The sequence below is a fragment of the Ahaetulla prasina genome, chromosome 2, assembly GCF_028640845.1.
Source record: "Ahaetulla prasina isolate Xishuangbanna chromosome 2, ASM2864084v1, whole genome shotgun sequence".
NCBI lineage: Eukaryota > Metazoa > Chordata > Lepidosauria > Squamata > Colubridae > Ahaetulla > Ahaetulla prasina.
Window position 1 is genome coordinate 160882447 of NC_080540.1, and position 18918 is coordinate 160901364.

General features: G+C 35.5%; 1 protein-coding gene across 5 annotated transcripts in view; it reads left to right on the forward strand.

The window, feature by feature from the left end:
* Positions 1–18918, forward strand: part of VDR (vitamin D receptor) — a 101322-nt gene that overhangs the window by 7645 nt on the left and 74759 nt on the right. For 3 of the 5 annotated variants that reach the window (XM_058166671.1, XM_058166670.1, XM_058166674.1), the window contains one exon: positions 1399–1479. The gene's annotated coding sequence lies outside the window, so the exon portion shown is untranslated. Of the gene's footprint in view, positions 1–1398; positions 1480–10462; positions 10540–18918 lie in introns of those variants that run through there. The other 2 variants (XM_058166672.1, XM_058166673.1) reach the window with 2 other exon arrangements.

Consider the following 18918-nt stretch of genomic DNA (forward strand, 5'->3'; position numbering starts at 1 on the left):
AAAACAAACAAACCCATAATTATGGCAATTATGTCTTATCCTAAGTTACTTAATTGAGTCTGGTGATTTGAGGAATTGATTTTTTAAAAAATCAATCTGTAAATGATGGGATCCATTTTCTATTCTAATTATATTGTTTCTTTAAAAAAAATCTGAACCTTTCCCATTAGTAATCTCTATAAACTTACATTTTTGTCTAACTATCTCACTATCAGTTACTTTCTGCCAGTCCTTATCAGCTTTAAATTTTAGTTAAAAATAGTCTTGTAGGAATAAAGGAATTTGGGAAAAAAATAAAGAAGTTTCTACAATATAAATAATGCTTTAGCTTTTAATGTTATACAGTATTTATTTTATTTATTAAATGTATAGTTCACTTTGTTGGGTCAGTGGGAATGTCTAAATTGCTTGTAAATGTATATATGCTTACATAATGGTGTGCTTGAGAAGACACACTTCTAGACTGCAAAGTTTTGACTGAAGAATAATATTTAGATGTTACAAAAACTGGATGAGTTTGTGATCTTTTTCCTTAAAATAATTTAAACATTTTGAAAGCATTCCCAAATGGTAATTGATTTGGAACTGAGATTTTATATACAAGGTATTTAATATGTGTGCCTGTTGAGGGCTGTTACATTTTAAAAATCCAAGGAAACGAAACTTTCTGTGTGCTTTCATAAAGACTTGATTTAAAGTATAGAGAGTTTAATGTACTGATTTCTTTTGACCACATAATTCATGTATGTAATTGATGGCAATTTTATTTATGGGTAGTCCTTGACTTATGACCAGTTGTTTAATGACCATTTGAAGCTACAGTGGGCTTCAAAAAAGTTACTTATAACCTGTCTCCAAAGTTACAACTCCTGCACCATCACCACCTCCGTGACCAGATGATTGTATTTTGGGTGTTTGGCAGCTAACTTGCATTGACACCCAGTTGCACATCCCAAGGTCACATAACCACAATAGGCAACTTTAAAAATGGCACTAGAAAATGGCAAAAAACATTGATTGGATATGCTAGAATCAGTTAACGATCACATTGTTCAATAATAATCGCATGATTTGCTTAACGACCATGGTGTCTTGATTTACAACCGTTATAAAAACAGTCATAAAATCAGGTCCAATCATGTGCTTCATCGATTTACAACTGCAGTGATTTTCAACCAAAATTCTGGTCTCTGGTCCATTGTGACCATAAATCGAGAACTACCTGTAGAGTATATAAGTAAAACATGTCAGAGGTACATTTTGTATTGGACAGCTCCTATCCCTGTTCTTATTTTTATTAATTGAGTGTTACTTGCTCACCTGAACTTTCTGTTCCAGCTTAATATTGTCTGAAAACTCTTGTGAAATACATGTCTGATTTATATTTTGTGGTTTCAGAATTTGCCTCCTTGGATAACACTAGATTAGATTGGCACGAGGCTTACTACATCTCTTCTTCAAAGCTTCAAAATAACATTGGTAAGAACATTGGTATTTAATTATGATTTATATTGTTATTTTGGTTAACTTTTAAATGATCTTTGTGGTTGGGTTTTGTTTTTTTTTGGTTTTTTTTGGCATACCTGTAAAAAATAGGGCAACTAATTTACTTGTGTTCTGCTTTGGTATTTTCTGTATAATTCTCTAAACACCTTCCAACAGCATACATGCATTAAGGCGTGTGTGAGAGTGTGCTTGTGTAATTTGGCTCTGACTTTTGGGTACATATGGATCTGAGTGAAAAGAAGAATCTGTGTTCTTTGGCTAATATATTAGCTAATATATGTTTTATTTAGAGGTGTATTATATTTGTTAGACAGCTGATTTGCTATTTTATTTTATTCTATACTTTTATTTCTTTAAAATATTTATATTCTTTCAGGAGTGATCTTTGGAGCAGCTTACATCTAAAGTTAAACAATAAAAATTGAAATGCCACCAGCCTATTCCTAAACAAATTACGGAAGTTCTTGCACATTTTTTCTAAGTGCAAGCCATATTTTTAGGTTAAATTAATTCTGGTACTGATGAATTGATGAATTCTTATCATTTCATAGCAGCCATCTGTAAAGACAGGGGTTGTATCCTATTTCCTCATTCAAAGAACCCAAAAGATGTATGATTCGTTTACTGTTATATTAAACTCAGAGACTAACGCAACAGTTCATATATTAACATTTGAACCAAGAATGATGTCCAAAACTGTAATACAAATGGTAGCAGAATTTGGAGGGGCAAGGGCAAAGTGTTCTTTTAAACATGCCAACTCTTTTACACATATGTTAATTATTCAAATAGATGAACTAGTCAGATATTTATTTAGTGACATCGTTAGTTATGATGTTCCTCTCTAATATAAGATTACCCATGTGTTGGATCAAGCTAGAAGCATCTTGTGTCCAGCATTTTGTTTCTCACACTGGCCAACCAAGTATCCCTAGGGTGTTTTCAAACAATGTGGAGATATATTCCACTCCTTAAAGAGCTGTACTGCAGCTGATATTTGGACACTCCATATTGTTCTTAACCCTTAACTAACATAAATCTCAAGAATAATAGCATGTGGTATACATATCATCTTTATCCATTCCCTTTTCAAAATTATTTTGTGGTAAAAAAAATTCCATAATTATGCTTTTTGTTTGTTTGTTCTCAGTCTTCTGCCAACTGGCTTGTTTCGATGACCCCCCCCCTTAATATTTTGAGACAGGAAGTAACCCTATTCTTCTCCCTCCAAATTGTACATAATTTTATATGTTCTCTCCATGGGTCTATCACGTTTCCCTGCATTTTCCTTGGTTTTTTTTAAGTAGAGTTCCCAGTTATCTGTTTTTTTTTTCACATAAAAAATTTCTGAGCCATCTCATCATTTGTATTCTCTGTTGTCTTCTCTTTTTTAATTCTCTTCTAATTCTTTTTCAAACATGACCAGAATGGTATATAGTATTTCAGATACAGACATATCATAGGTTTGCGTAATGGGATTAACATATAGGCAGTTTTATTTTCAGCCTTTTTCCTAATAAGGCCCGGCACAGAATTTTGCTTTTTCACATCTGCCATAAATTGAATCAATATCTTTAAATTGAACTATTCACTATGATTAATAACTCACTATATCCATGCTTTTATAAATCACATTTGAAAGATTCCCCAAGTCCAAATGACTCTAGGCAGAATAAAAATAGAATATAGAAAACAAAGAGGGAACAGTGCCTCTGTGGCTCAGGCTGCTAATGCAGTCTGTTATTAACAGCAGCAGCCTGCAATTACTGCAGGTTCTAGTCCCACCAGGCCCAAGGTTGACTCAGCCTTCCATCCTTTATAAGGTGGGTAAAATGAGGACCCAGATTGTTGGGGGCAATAAGTTGACTTTGTATATAAATATACAAATAGAATGAAGACTATTGCTAACATAGTGTAAGCCGCCCTGAGTCTTCGGAGAAGGGCGGGATATAAATGTAAACAAACAAACAAAAAGTGCTTCACCTAGAGGCAACAATGTGCAGTCTATCTAACATACACATCTATCCCAAGGAACCTTCCACTCAATAAAGGGTTCATTTTGTTTATTTATATTGCCTTATACCGTAGTAGTTCATAAAGTAGTATTAAGACAAAAATAATAATAAGAAACTACTTCAACATCAATTATCTAGTTTGTAAATAGTTTATAAAGACAAAATAGCTTAATAATTTTAAAAGCATTTGGAAATAAAGAAAGTGCTTTGCCCTCTTGGCAAAAAGACTTTCTTCTTTCCTGGGAAGAAAGTTTAATAATACAGCTCTATTGTTAAAGCAGTCATCTCTCTGCCCAATATTTACCTCACCTCATTTGGAAAAGAACCTTAGCTGCTGATTTACTGATTACTGTAAGTTAATTAAGGTAGTCTCTGTGATACTGAGACTTTTTCACCAGATGTTTATATCCTGTCTTTTATCAGGAGGGCTTTGATAGAGAGCCTACCTGTCATATTAAACCTATCTGCTTGATTAAACTTTAATCCTTTCTATGTGGTGCCTTAAACATGATCAGAGACTCTTGCATGGCAAATACAGAATTCTCACCTGTTCTAGTTAGCACTTTCCAGAATTTGAAACCTACAGGTAAACTATAATATTAAATTCCACTTCAGGTTCACCCAAGGTAGCATCTGCTTCTCATCCATTTAACCATAAAAATGATGACCACCAAGATGAAGGAGCTATAAAGGTTTGGAACAAGAAGGTGGCATGTGTGTTCAGTTCTACCAGCCGGGGTTAATCTGTCATGCAAAACCTGTCATCTTAACTTGGGAAGTTACCAGAATTCAGCAGTTTTTAATATCTGAAAGTTCTTTCAAGATTTGTGGGAGATAGTGTTGATTAAGCACTCACATTTATGTGCAGACACACATAAATGTAGTGTGTTTCATTAGAATAATTGTAGTCAGTTACCTCCGGGGTGAAATCCTACTGGTTCAGACTTGTTTGGGCGAACCGCTAGGGATTATGGGCATCAGTTTGCCGAACCGGTAGCAATTCCCCTCCTTGGCCCCACCCACACCCGGCTGGTTGCTGTTCACCTCTTTTGCTCAATATTCCACAGAATTCAATGTTAAATGCAGCAGAGAGAATGCTAACTTTTCTTCCTCCATTCAGAACGGAGCTGCTGCAGCCTGTCCCTTTAAGGTAGTCCCCAGGAGGGAGGGGGCCAGGAGGGAACCATAAAGGGAGCAGCAGCTCCATTCTGAATGGAGGGAGAAAAGTTAGCATTCTCTCTGCCACAGAATTCAATGTTAAATGCAGCAGAGAGAATGCTAACTTTTCTCCCTCCATTCACAATGGAGCTGCTGCAGCCTGTCCCTTTTAAGGTAGTCCCCAGGAGGAAGAGGGACCGGGGTGGGGGGTGCAGATGGAATGGAGCCGTTTTTGTGAAAGGCAGGAAAATGGGGAAGGGGATTTTCCTGCCTGTCATCCATTCCTCAATCTCAGCACAGACTGAGGGAAGGATGGTAGGCAGGAATATTCCCATCCCTATTTTCGTGCCATTCGCAACAAGGAGTGGCTGGAAGGGGAGGGGCCGGTGAGGAGCCCCTCGATGTGAGTGATGTCAAGTTGGCCACGCCCACCCAGTCACATGACCTCCCAACAAGCCACACCCACAGAACCGGTAGGGGATTTTTTTTAATTTCACCCCGGTTACCTCTTTCTAGGATGAATGACAGTAACTGGGACATCAATCTTAATTATTTCTGTTGTAATTTAGGGACTTTTAATAATAAAGGAAAATGCCTTGAAGATGAGAATCTGATCGTTTCTGGAAGTCCTCTTCCATCCTAAATAGGGAGTTATTTGAGATGAATATGTATTCATTGGAAGTTAAAACATACTGTAATGTAGCATTATGGTTTGGTATAGAATGCTTAGAATCTAAAGATTTAAGAATTAAGAAAAAAGAGGGTATTAACATTGGAAGGCCACGACCTTCAATTAGGATGGCATGCATTCCTATGGGAAGGAAGAAAACAAAACCCATACATATTTCCAGAGACATCTAGTGCGAAATGCTTTGATAAGTATTTGGGATAACATAAGGAAAAATCATTATATGAAAGTTCCAGTTTGGATATCAACAATGGAAGCCATAATTTACCCCAACGTATTAGACATAAACAAAGTAGTAAGGTACTTGGAACTATTAGATGAATTTGGAAATTTAAAATCAGAGCAGGATTTAAAAAACCAGGGGATAAAAATTGACTGGTGGCCATACCTGCAAATTAGAACAAAATATAAAAAAGACTGGGAACAATACGGATCTATAGAGAACAATTGGAACGTGATAAGACACTATTAGGAACAGGGGAAAGAATGATTACTAAAACATACAATTTTTTGTTAAAATTTAAAATGGAAGAAGAAACTGTGAAAGAGACAATGATTAGTTGGGCGAGAAACTTTGGACACAATATTGAATTAGATCAATGGGATAAATTATGGGAGAGAAACTACAAACTAATGATGTCAGTTGCATATAAGGAGAACCTTTACAAAATGTTTTATCAATGGCATTTTGTACCAGCGAGATTGGCCAAGATGTTCTTCGAACAGGTCCCCAGAATGTTGGAGATGTGGTCATAAACAAGGAACATTCTACCACGTGTGGTGGACCTGCCCTAAGATTATAAAATAATGGTGTAAGATAAGAAAATGGCTGGAAGAGATAACTGAACAGAGGATAGAGATGAAGCTGGAGCTATTCCTTTTAGGCATTTTTGAATGGAAAGTGGAGAAAAAATTACAATATATAACATTATATATATTAACTGCAAGTAGAATTGTCCTAGCAAAAAACTGGAAACAATAAGATATTCCTCCAGACCAAATTATAATAAAAAATATATATGACTGTGAAGAAATGGATAGTGTCTATGGAAATGAAGGAGAGGGAAGGAACAGAGTACTATCAAATTTGGAACAGATGGTATTCCTGGCTTGAGAGTAAATGTAAAACCTAATTTGTTAAATATAATATGTAGATGGTAAAACTGTTGAAGAAACATAGGCTATGAAACTGAATTGTGAATAGATGTTACTATAATTTAAATAAGAAAGTAATTTAAGATAGAGATATATAGAATTAAAATCTTTGTAAATATGTTTGTTATGAGAGATACTGATATGGAAAAGCTGTCATTAGTGTTAAATTTTTGCTGTGGTTTTTTGTTGTTGTGTTTTTTGTATTGTGTATTTGTATTTTGTGTTTTATATGTTGGAAATTTAATAAAACATTTTTTTAAAAAAAGAATCTAAAGATTTTGTTGGCATATTTCTTCATTGTGATTGTTTATACATGGAGTAGAATTGTTGCTTTCCTGATCTTGGACTATATGTAAATAATCTGTTTACAATGATTAAGTGGTAAAAAAACATAAGGACAGTAGTTCAGACTGTAACTATTCCATTCTTCTAAGAAGAATTGCTTCTTAGGGAAAAAGTCTTAACGTTATAATTTGATGATTGAAAGTTTAATGGTTGAAGTTTAATATTGCATAATAGTTCTACTTTATTCAAAAAATTTGTAAAGGGCCTGGATTATATCATCTTCCATTTGTTTCTAGTAACCTTGTCAACCCACAAAAAGGAAACTTGCTGCTTTTAATATTTCTGCTTTTTTCCAAAAAATTAGAAATTTATTTTTTTAAGTGGCAACATATACAGGCAAATTCCTTAGTAGGCTTGGATTTGAGGTATTCATGACTTTCCATTCTGTTGGTAGAAGATTTTCAAAAATTACATGAAAGTAAAAGTAGTTATTTAATGATGCCACTACAGCCGTACACAAAAAGGTAAAGTGAAAAAGCAAAAAGAAGCAGTAAATGGATTTCGTATTTAAAAATGGAAATAAAGATCAGAGGGGAAAGGAGTGCAAGGCAGAAAGAAAAGGAAAGGAAAAAAAGTGACTTCAACTTATTTCAGTTCAGTGGAATACAAAGTACAGTTACAGCCTCACCTTTTTGCTTTACATTTCTTAGTAGATGCAAGCCATTTCTACAGTAACAAAGTTAATCAAGTAATCTAAACCTAAGACCAAAGTTTCAATCTTTTCTGTTTTGAGCATACAGTCCAGAAGCTATTTCTAAGTGGAAATAGATTTCATATTTACATAAAGATGTAGAATGTCTTACTTAGGCCATCTGACTTATTTCATTCTCATTGGTCCTATGGTTTAAAATACATTTGATCACTTCTTTGATGAACATGATAGTGTTGCTACCTAACCAGAATTCCAAATACAGTGGAGCTGAATTTATAATGCACAGTGATTCATGTATGCTTTACTACTGTTTCAGGTAATATGGTCCTTAATGAGGTGGGACTGGTAACAGGTGGCATAATTTTACAAGTTACCATTGGCATGATGGTGTTGTGCATCTTAGATGGGATCCCAGTTGATGTACAGATCTGCTTTCCTTCTTTCATTTTGGCATTTTCTCTGGCACTGAGGTCCTTGACTTATGACCACAATTGAGGCTAAAATTTCTGTTGTTCAGTGAGTTTTATCCCATTTTATGACTTATTGGCCCCGTTAAGTGAATCACTGCACTTGATAAGTTAGTAACCTGGTTGTTACGTGAATCTGGCTTCCCCATTGACTTTGCTTGTCAGTAGGTTGCAAAAGAGAATCACATGACCCTGGGACACTGCAACTGTCATAAATTTGAGCCAGTAGCCAAGCAGCTAAATTTTGATCATGTGACCAGGGGATACTGTGAAGGTCGTAACTATGAAAAACAGTCATAAGCCACATTTTTCAGTGCCGTTGTAACTTTGGTCACTAAATGAACTCTTAGAAGTCAAAGATTACCTATATTGACATATGACAATATCTCCGAAAGCATAAGAAAAGATAGAGAGGGACAGCTGCACTGTATCTGTGTTTCTATATAAAACAGTTTGAAACCTTCTGCGTTTGCTTTCCCAGTTTGCTTGCTCTGAGCATTGTTGTGTGTCTCCATTTTCAAATGTAGGCTTCTCAGAAGACACCATAAGCCAATCAGTGTTTATCTTCTATCTCTCTGGCTTACCAACAGGAGCGTGCAAAGAGTTTCCCAGCAGCTTCTGTCTGACTTTGTGTTCAGGAATAATAATATAAAAATAAAAAGTAAAACAAAACCATCACTCCTGCCTCCCTGTCGACCTTATCCATGTTTTTTTCTGGATTTATCTCAATGTGCATTTATCTGTTGTTTTTTTAAAGGAATCTGAAAGGTTGCTTTAGACTAGAGGAAGTTGTGTAGAAGAAAGATGTTTTAAAAATGTGGGGGGGGGAATTCCATTGACCTCCCCCCCTTTCCCCAATCCTTCCCACTCATCTAGAACATAGTTAACTGCTGTTTTAAGAAGCTTCTGTAGTTGTGAAAACAACCTGGTAATGTGTCAGCTGCATTGCAACCACGAGCTTTTTCAAGCACTGCAACCAAAGAGGCTGGATTCAGGGAGTGATCCGCGATAAGCTCTGAGCAATCCATACGGGAAGAGGGAAACCCTAAGGAATAAGACAGTGACTAGGGAACAAGGAGAGGGGCGTATTTCATTGCGGCTGCTGTAATGGCTAACTTGAAGCTCGGAAGCCAGGAGGTGGGATAGGACAAGGAATCTTTCCAGTGAGAAAATAGCCTGCTCTTCTTGGAAACTTTGTCATTCAAAAGAAAAATGTTCTCGAAACTGGCTTTGTTGTTGTTTCCAATGAACTGAAGGTCAGAAATTCATTGATTCAGCTTCCTAAAAAACAAAACAAAAAACTAATGTTTAAATTGTTGGAAAAATCATTTTCTACAGAGGTAGGTGGCTCTCAGTGTTCGGTACCTGCTTTCTGTAATTTGGAGTAGTAATGAATCCTAGAGCAGCTAAAGAGATTTTTTTTAAAAACTGCAAGATTTTCTGTGAGATGGAAGAGATCCCTTTCCTTAATTAAGGGACTAGGAAGAATATTGCTTTGAAGTAAACTGTCACTGCTGAAACAAAAGGCAGAATTTCACTCTGTGTCTCTGCATTTAATGTTTAGCTATGACTGGAGAGGTGGAAGGAATGTGCAAAGAATTCTGATTTTATTACTATAGTACTATTATTAATCTTTTTCCCCCTATCCCAGCCAAATGATATCAAGTTCAAAGTTTGAGATCTATTAGATTTGCAGCACATACCAAGAATTGGATATGGAATAGAATGTTTCTCTTAAAGAAGCTGATATATGAAGAAGTGTATCTATATATTGACAAGAGGCTTGTTTTGCAAGATATACTTGTTAAAACGGGTTGTAACATGGCTTGCAGTTTTAATGAATGACTAATGCATTTAGGATTCTTTGCAAAATGTTAAAAGATGTTGTGATCTATTGAAGTGTTTATGGGCACAACTTTGCCCCCCCTTATTTGATGAGTAATTCCTGGCATTAAATAGAGACAAAACTTCAGAAGTAATTTGATTTATTTGGAAGTTTCACAGGCTCTAATAACAATTGCTCTGAAATTTATTTGCTGTCTTCAAAGACAAAGCTAGTCAAAATGCATGACAACTTTTAATAGAGGATAAAAACATATATTTTTTTAGCACGATCACTGCTGATGATAACATGCATTTGGAAAATCCATATGTGTGTTTTTTTCAGAATTAAGCCCATTTAAATCAGGAGAAATGTAGAAAACTACAGTACAGAGAATGCACACGTGTTCAAATGTATTTGTGAAAACTTTTTTCCCCCCCACAAACAAGAGCATCTTCATTTTATAATGATGTTTATGGAATGGGTGAATAAAAGACCGGGAGATTCTTATCTGAAATCCAACCTGAGCATAACAGAACCAGATTAATGTCCTCAGAAGCAATGCTAGAAAAGAAATTAGCAATTGGAAGCTGGTGCTTTTTGCCATGCCTCCAAGTCACATGACAGTTACTCTTAACCGAATGTAAATTGCCTGTTCAGTGGGATCAAGCAGTCACTCACTGAATGCACAGTTCAAAGGAGGTGTGCCTAAGTCCCGTGCCAAACTGCAGGTAAGTTTTTAATCTTGTTTCTACTTTAACTGAAATCAGCCTCCAATATAAACCTTTAGCATTTTAACTTATGCACAAAGCTCAGTTTCTTATTGTGTGATCAGGTATTTAAATGCTGGCTAAAAGCAATATGATCCATATACAATCCTTCAGAAAGTGAAGGTAGATTTAAATGCTTCTGAAATGATTGTAGCATAATAGTTGTAGCAATTAACTTTCTCATTGAATGTTAAATGTTTGAAAATGGGGATAAACGTAATTTTTACCATGCTTTTTCCTCTTAAAAGTTTGCTTCTTCTGGTCTAGTAGGGTACGTTGTTTTTGTATACTGTTGGAAGAATACCTTCGTGTCAGTTTTTAAGTCCTGGAGACAGTTTTTTAAGGAAGGCTTTTCTGATGTGGTTTGCCATTGCCTTCTTCCCAGGGCAGAGAGAGAGTGACTGGCCCAAAGTCACCCAGCTGGCTTCATGCCTAGATCAGGACTAGAACTCATGATTTGGTTTGGTTTTTTGTTTCTAGCCTGATGCCTTAACTACTACACCATACTGTCTAATAAGGCAGACTAGTGTCAAGAATATAAATGTTCTTGGCAAAAAGTGAAGAATGTCTGCAGCTATGACTGAGTGCACAGAGTTCAACATTATTGTTAACTTGCTCTTTTGTTCTGTTTCTAAGAAAAAAGGAAAGACTTTAAATATTTAAATTAGGAAGGCAGTGTCCATCAGTTGTGTTTCTAAGTGATATAGGAAAAATAATCTTAAAGCTGAGGTGATCTTTTTAAAGAAATTCTAAGCAGGTATGGGAATCTTTTGTCTTTAATATGCAGGTTAGGAATCTGTTAGAGAGGGACTGACATGGCAAGTTCTTAGTTCAAAATACACAAATGTGCATGTTTTCCTTCAACTAGGTTGCATTGGAAATTAATACATGTATGAAAATTTAATTTTAACATTTCTTTAAAAAGGACTTTTAAGCAAAATAACTTATTAGAATTTGTAATGCAACAAACCGAATAAATTTTAAGTAGGAATATTGCAACATCATTAAATTGATGAATGTTCCAAAGCTAACATTTGAATGAAGAATGTAAATTATTCCAAAAGTTCCGTTTACACTAAGCATAGTGTATCAGAGGATACTTGTAATTAATAAAAGTGACTATGTTTTAAAAGCAACAAAGCTTCTTGAAAAGACTTTCCATTAAATAGTAGGGCATTTCATGACTACAAGACAATAAGCCTATGTGATACATGTAGCAGCTGGAAATATTTGCAATGACTCTGATCTGAAGAATGGCTTCTGGTTTGAAATATTTTATAACAAAAAGAGTTCATTTGTATAGTAAGATCTAAATGTGGATGGCATGTGTAACTATAGAAGAGCGTTCTGGGGTATAGGAGGTGAAGTCCAAATTTGATTTAGTCCTTTCCATACTGCTAAAGTGAAGCACTGAATTACATGTATATGGAGATACAGCTGAAAAGAAGCACCTAATATTGACTGAGTCAGCAAAGCATTTTGATTCTATCTAAGGCACACTTTCGGGGAAAAATAGTCTTATAAATCTTAGTTTCTTCTGTTCTTCCCATTTCATTTCCTTGTTATATTACACTATAAGCCTGACATGCCTTTTTATGTTTGAAATCTCTAAGAGATATTTTCTGCCTCAGGCCTCAACTTAATGTTTTTGCTTCCGATTTTTTTTTGTAATGTTGTTGTTTTTTTATACCTAATTGAGTTTTGTTGTAGATTGCTTTGTGATTTCTGGATGAAGAGCATTATTAAGTGTAAAAAAATATACATATAAAATAATAAAGACACTATAAAGACAATGTATAATAAAGACACTATATAGACAATAAAGACAATGTAGAATAGAATAGAATAGAATTTTATTGGCCAAGTGTGATTGGACACACAAGGAATTTGTCTTGGTGCATATGCTCTCAGTGTACATAAAAGAAAAGATACGTTCATCAAGGTACAACATTTACAACACAATTGATGATCAATATATCAATATAAATCATAAGGATTGCCAGCAACAAGTTATAGTCATACAGTCATAAGTGGAAAGAGATTGGTGATGGGAACTATGAAACGATTAATAGTAGTGCAGATTCAGTAAATAGTCTGACAGTGTTGAGGGAATTATTTGTTTAGCAGAGTGATGGCCTTCGGGAAAAAACTGTTCTTGTGTCTAGTTGTTCTGGTGTGCAGTGCTCTATAGCGTCGTTTTGAGGGTAGGAGTTGAAACAGTTTATGTCCAGGATGCGAGGGATCTGCAAATATTTTCACGGCCCTCTTCTTGATTCGTGCAGTATACAGGTCCTCAATGGAAGGCAAGTTGGTAGCAATTATTTTTTCTGCAGTTCTAATTATCCTCTGAAGTCTGTGTTTTCCTTGTTGGGTTGCAGAACCGAACCAGACAGTTATAGAGGTGCAAATGACAGTTATAGAGGTGCAAATGTATTGCATAATACATTTATATATATATAAGTCCTTCTGGTATTCATTCAGAATTAGTTGCATGATGTTCTTCAACACAGATATCTCCATAAGATAGGAAAATATATAAGGTTATATAGGTATTTTTTGTTTAGCAACTGCCTCATTTAGCAACCATTTGCATGTACAAAGGTTCTGAAAAAGTAATTTTACAATAAATATTTACATTTATGATCTTTGCAGTTTGGTAAGGCAGCAAAAAGCTATAATAAAATAAACACATTTGTGGTTTCACTTAGCAACAGGTTCACTTTATGACCAAGTTGGCAGTCCCAGGTATGGTTGCTAAACCATGTGTATTTTTTTATTTTATTTTTTTGCTTTACAACAACATATTTTGGGTGACCTATTTGAGGACTTCTGGATAAATTGACAGCAAAGAATTTGGAAAATGAGATTTATCACATTCGCAAAAAAGGAAATTGACCTTTGAACAGGATTTTTGAAGGAAACGCTGATATAGTAAGAACAATCATATAAAGGCAAAAATTAAAGTGAGGAACTCAGAAGATTGCAAGTAGGCAGGGAGATAATTGTATGAAAAGTAGCAGTCTAGACAAAAACAAAGCAGTTAGAGGTAGAAATAGTATTCATCTTACTTAAGATAGATATATAGAATTTATTAGCAATCTTGCGTAGTTCAATCTCGCCTGATAGGTCATTCACGGATCAGAAAGATGAAGTGAAGCATTTTATCCAAGCAAGCGGGATTCTTGGTGGATGATATTGTTCATTATTTTAAGATAGGCAAAAATATCACCTTCAAATTATTTTCAACTCTCAAACTTTGATACGGCATAAAATTGTGTTTATTTGGCTGAATCTAAATCTTTTGATTTGGGCAATCATCCATTGAAACATTATTTAAAGGGTGGGAGCATGGCACATTCAGTTGAAGAGAGGGAGCTGTGCACCCAAGCCAGCCTATAATATCTTTCTAACCTCTTTAGGCCACAATTGGGCTACAATATTGGAATAAGCCTGGTGAGAGGAAGGTGGCAAAATGGGGGCGTGGGAACTAAGCTGCAAGGATATTGAACAATTTAGCTTTCATTAGTAACTTTTAACATTGGACTTCCATTCTATTTCCATTTAATTGGCAGGCCAGTTACAAATAATAACTGTTCTAGTCTTGGTGATAAAAGCAAGATGAGTATACCTTCACAAATAATACTTCTTTTCTTGCCAGTTTCAAATTACTGAAAACTTCCAGTCTTTAATCTTAATTAGAAGCTGGAAGGGGGAAAGCCACACAAGAATGTGGAAGAGGTGGTTGAATTTCACAGTTCCAAAGTATGTCTTGGTGTATGGATCTAGCAAAATGAGTACTAAAGGAAGCATAAGTGCTGGTGTCATTTTAAAAATCCATCCAGAAATTGCTTGCTGGTATATAAGATAATGTGATTCCAAGATGCTGATGCAGTTCTTTGCACTACTATTCGGAAGGTATGTTATCAGTCTTTTCTTTTTTAGATAATTCTATGAAAATAAATAATAACAGAGAAAGATATTGTCAGAGTTCGTACTAAGCACAGCAGTAAATCTCAGGTCTTTAGAAACTCAGCCCTACAGTCAGTACTGTAATTAGATTACATCAGCAGATTTTTAGACTCCACAAGGCTAAATGGGTTGTTTTATTGCACATACCAAAAAAAATGTGAAAGATTTGCCTACTTAGAAATCAAACTTAAGTCTTTTCCTCCCACCCTGCCAAATCAAAGGACCTTTGATCGTTCTTTTTCTGGCTTTGAGAATCAGAGATATGCGTTCCATGTTTACATAACAATTCTATCGGGCTTGACTTGGTTCCTGCCTTATGAGGTTTGGCTCTTACATGGTTGGAAGAAATATTGCCAGTGGAAGACAAAGATTTGAAATTCACTCCCTTCTTCAAAATTCCATAAGCGAGGCAGGGTAAAATAAAATAAATAAAATTTTTGCTTTGGCATGCCTAGAAATCTTCAATAATCTGGAATTATCTATTTGTCTATATAAATTATACAAAAAAGCAAGCCATTTATTGATTCCTGAAGTATTTAACATAACATAACATAACATCAGAGTTGGAAGGGACCTTGGAGGCCTTCTAGTCCAACCCCCTGCCCAGGCAGGAAACCCTACACCATCTCAGTCAGATGGTTATCCAACATTTTCTTAAAAATTTCCAGTGTTGGAGCATTCACAACTTCTGAAGGCAAGTCGTTCCACTTATTAATTGTTCTAACTGTCAGGAAATTTCTCCTTAGTTCTAAGTTGCTTCTTTACCTTGATTTGGTAAACCTTAGTTTTGTTGTCAAAATAGGCTGCAGCTATGCATTAGATCAGGGGTGTCCAACTTGCGGCCCACAGCCCAGATGTGTCACGTGCTAGCACCCACCCCCATTTTAGCAAAGTGGGGAAAAATCATGATACATAATGTGACGACGCGAGTTTGACACCGCTGCATTGGATGAACAATTCATTAGTTGATAATTGATAATTGAAGAATTTAGAATGTCAAAACTTCTGTATTTTGACTGAGAAAGAGAAGAACAAAATTTACAATGCATTCTATTTCCCCTTGAGAGGTGCACAATGTGTATATAAACTGGATATCTATATTTGTTGGAACAAGTAGATAGGAGTGTCACTGTGTATATTACAAGTAAAATGTTGATATTGTAGCTTTGAAAGCTTTAAATCAATTGCCTTATTAACTCCTTCCAAAATCAGTCTTAATTATGTTTTAGTGTTCTGATTATGTATGTATTTTTTATTTTAATAGCTGATAATACTATTTTCCTTTCTTATTTGTTCACACTTGTATAGAAATCAGTATTTCTCTCCCTAAAACCTCAATGTGTGCCTTCTATTATGCTAGTTCTTTTTCTACTTTCTAAATGTATTTGTATGCGTAAACAGGGCTACATTTTTAATTTGGGTTCATTAGTTATCTTAGTTTTGTGTTCCAGTGCACATTAGAATTGCAGCTACATGTAGTGTTATGCATTGTTATGGTGGAGGTAGGGGAGTCCTTGATTGCATATGCTACATTAAGTGACATTGTACAAAAACATATACAACATTTATGCTGCAGTCTCAGGAACAACCTAGTAAAGATGAAATTCCAACCCCGAATATGAAAGTAGGCAGAAGGACTTGTAAGGATAGTTGGGAATTAAAGGCTTGGAAATGTAAGACGAGTTAGGATCAATCAATTTTATATTGGAAAAATGAGTGATATTGTACTTCAAGAAGAGCTGAGAATATTTTTGTTCTATTGAGTCATCAGTAGAAGAACTTACTAGTGTCTTCTTTATACATAAATCTGGGTGAGTAATATTTTCTGAAAGAGTAATGCCTGATAAACAATAATGTGAGCTATAGTTTCATTAAAATAGTGTCCAGAATGTAATCACTGATGGTGTTGTATCACTAGAAAAAAATTCTTGCATACAATGGTCTTCTACATATGACCTCCTCATCCTAAAAGTCTTACCTATTTTGGATTTAAGGAGTTTAAATATGTGAGGAGTACAGTGGTGGTCTTTAGCAGCAACTGGGTTGGTTTCATTAATTTTCAGGGCAACTGGATCTGGTAAAAAATCTTGAAATTTCAAGATTTCAAAATTTCAAGACTGGGAGGTAACTTGGAAAAGATTTAAGTAAATTGGAAATTTGGGAGCACTATTACAGTACAGAATAGAATAGAATAGAATTCTTTATTGGCCAAGTGTGATTGGACACACAAGGAATGTGAGCATATGCTATACATAAAAGAAAAGATACCTTCATCAAGGTACAGCACTTACAACACTTAATGATAGTCATAGGCTACAAATAAGCAATCAGGAAACAATCAATTTGTTTTACTACTTTATACCTTCTATCATGTTCAAGCATATGCAAATTAAAAAAAAACAGACACATCTGTCCTATACTTTTTATTCTGCCTTTATTATTTTTATAAATAATTGAAGGCAGTGAACAATATTTAATTCTTCCTTCTCCTCCTATTTTCCCTTCAACAGCAACTCTTCATATGAGTTAGACTGAGAGAAAGTGGCCGGCTTTCATGCCTAAGGGAGGATTAGAATTCACAGTTCTCATGGTCTCTAACCTGATGCCTTAACCACTACGGCAAATTAGTCAGTTTCATCTTTTTAATCCCCAAATCTTCTCCATTTCTATGACTTCTATTCTACCCAGATAGGAGCAGAATTTCTTATGCACTTGAATATTCTTATACGCAAGATTTCTGATTGTATAGAGAATTCTACTCGGGGGGTGGGGGTGGGTGCATCCTTGGTATGAACTAGGGAGTGGGGCATTTTAGTAGAATTTAATAAAGGAGAATATTTGAAGCTCAGAGTTGAAATGAGGGGTCCCTGGTGCTCTCTGAGCTTGGCTGTTTTCTTGCAGACGGTTTCATTACCCAAACTAGGTAACATCAGTGCTAGTCCATCATCACTAGCACTGATGATACGTTACCTAGTTTGGGTAATGAAATGTCTGCAAGAAAACAGCCAAGCTCTGAGAGCACCAAGGACCCCTCATTTCAACCCTGAGCTTCAAATATTCTCCTTTATTTATTCTACAGGGCAATAAAACGCCCCATTCCCTGGTTCATACTTTGACATTTAAATAATTAAGAATAGGAACAAGGAGGCTGGGCTACGATTGCTGTAGGAGTATTGGGGCTGTGGAGGGTAGTGTCAGGCTCCTAACATACACTAGATTCTCAGTTCAGACATGGTATCAGTTCTTGAAATGATTTTCAATATAAGGAAAAGTATTTTGATCAGTCAGCATATTAATGCAGCTTACAGATAGTTCACTCAGTACATAGGCATCATATATCACTTCTAGCTACAAAAGTACCAGTAATGGATCATACAGATGATTAATTGGCCAAATTATGGGATACAGTTACCAAAAAAAGTGTGTCAATAGCTATGTGGTTACAGAATGTTATTGCACAGGTCTTGCAGCTCAAATTTAACTAATTTCTGAAGAATGGTCTCTCTTGGGTTACTTTTCTGTGAGCAGCAATATGTTGCCATAGAGTGGAAGCAGAAACTTTTCCCCAGGGATCAGAAACTTTAGTTTTTGCTCCTGAAGGTTTACAAGTGTCCTGTGATAACAGTGGGAGGCTGATCTTTATCTTAGTTTTTTTCTGACACGGTGCATTAAATTTACCTGCTTGATGGGTCTATTTAAAACAAAGAACAAGCGTACCCCTGAGAAATGAATTGCACCAAATTCAGCGATACAATTTTAGTGGCTTCGGAAAATTCACAGAAACACAGTTGGAGGGAATCACAAAGGGCTCATTCCAGTTGTGGAAGCATCAAAAGGAGATGAACCTTTTGTTAATCTAAACCAGGACTGTCAAACTCACGGCCCACGGGCCGGATGTATCACATGCTGGCCACGCCCACACCCGGTTTAGTAAAGGTGGAAAAAGTCCCGATATATCACATGTAGCTGTCCTGACGATGTGAGTTTGACACCCCTGATCTAAACTGATGATAACCTTCCTAACAGTTCTTTTGCTGGATGGTTATTCCTTGCCTAGATCATCTCATTGTATTTCTTTTGTACTTTGCTATTTCTCTAGCACCTGTTAAGTATAATTGGAAAAAAAGAAAAAACAGTATCTGCATTAGATTAAAAGTCACTTGTGTATTTTTGCCTTCACACAGAGATAAGGTGCCTTATCACATCTCATCAGCTGTTAACCAGCATGCCACTGTATACTCCACACACACCCTGTTTTTACATTAAATTGTAGATATATGTAAAATAATGAATCCTAGTTCTTCCGCTTTTCTTGGATTTGAGAAATCCTCAAAGGATTCTTTGGTCAAATGTGTAGCCCTCAAGTTATAG